At 35.5% G+C, this 1285-nt stretch overlaps 1 protein-coding gene across 1 annotated transcript in view; it reads right to left on the minus strand.

Annotated features, from left to right (window-relative positions):
• The window catches only part of LOC102870420 (probable ATP-dependent RNA helicase DDX4-like), a gene marked incomplete at its 5' end in the record, with an annotated part of 114284 nt that overhangs the window by 82353 nt on the left and 30646 nt on the right, over positions 1-1285 (minus strand). The window lies entirely within an intron of this gene.

Consider the following 1285-nt stretch of genomic DNA (forward strand, 5'->3'; position numbering starts at 1 on the left):
ATGCAAATTCAAGCTAAAGCTGAGGAAAATTAAACCAAATCCGAGGCAGCCAAAATATGACCTTGAGTCTATCCCACCTGAATTTCAGAACCATCTCAGGAACAGATTTGAGGCTTTGTACTCATGCAAACCACTCTTATCTAATATCAATCTATTTATACAAAACATTCTTAGTCAGTGTTTTATATTCTTAATTTTCTGTTTACATTTTTTCTTGAGAAGTATTTTACTTACATGTCTTATTAATGCTTTTCTTCAATAATTTTCACATTCTATTGGATCATTTTCATGACAATGGGAATAAATATGGATCACTTTCGGTTGGTTGTACATGTAACTGTCTCTCAAATTTCCTGGCAGAGACTGTTGAGTACAGATAACTACATCTATCATATGAAACATTTCAATTAGTATCACACCAATTCCTGGGTTGGGCCTTATTTTTTGCCAATGCCTTCAACACAATTTGAACTTCTTTGATCACCACCCTTGATCCTTGTTCATATGCTAATTCCTGGAATATTTCCATGTGGGCCAACTTTTTTGGTACAATGACTCTGTATTTACTTCATCATCTTCTGTAACTATTTCCTGAATCATTCAAGATTTTGTCCATAGCATTTCTCAGTATTCCAACACGAACACCCAATTTGTTTTACAGTTCTTTCAGCCTGAGAAATGCCAAGTGAAAGTTCTTTCAGACTGAAAACTACTGAGTGAGTGCTTCCCTTTATGCGCCAATTCCAGCTCTCATTTTCCCTTTTAGTATTTTCCTTGTCTTTCAGGATGCCCATTAAAATCTTCAGTTCAGCTCTCCTATGTCAGTATTTTTTTCTTCTTTGGGCTTCTCAATGTTCTAGAAAATTTTGATTCTCTTCTCACATCCATTTCAGTTTTTTCTTCCTCCTTTGTCTTTGTAATGACCTTTTACTCTTCCATAGATAATACCCTTGATGTCATCCACAACTCGTGTGATCACTGGTGTTCACTGACTCCAATCTTCTTAAAATGATTTTTAGGTTCAGGTGGAATATACTCAAGATCATATTTTTGGTTCTTTGTGGACTTTTTTTCATTTTCTCTAGCCTAAACTTGAACTTGCATTGTGGAATTTAGGATTAGTTCCATAGTCAGCACATGACCTGGCTTTGACTGCCAATATTGAGCTGCTCCAACAATTCTGTCTACAGATGTAATCAATCTGATTCTGAGGCAGTCCATCAAGTGAGATCCATGTGTAAAGTCATCATCTGTCAATAAGTCAATGCATTATTAATATGCATTC

Source organism: Elephantulus edwardii, unplaced genomic scaffold (assembly GCF_000299155.1).
Source record: "Elephantulus edwardii isolate Elephantulus edwardi_28Jun2011 unplaced genomic scaffold, EleEdw1.0 scaffold00099, whole genome shotgun sequence".
Taxonomy (NCBI): Eukaryota; Metazoa; Chordata; class Mammalia; order Macroscelidea; family Macroscelididae; genus Elephantulus; species Elephantulus edwardii.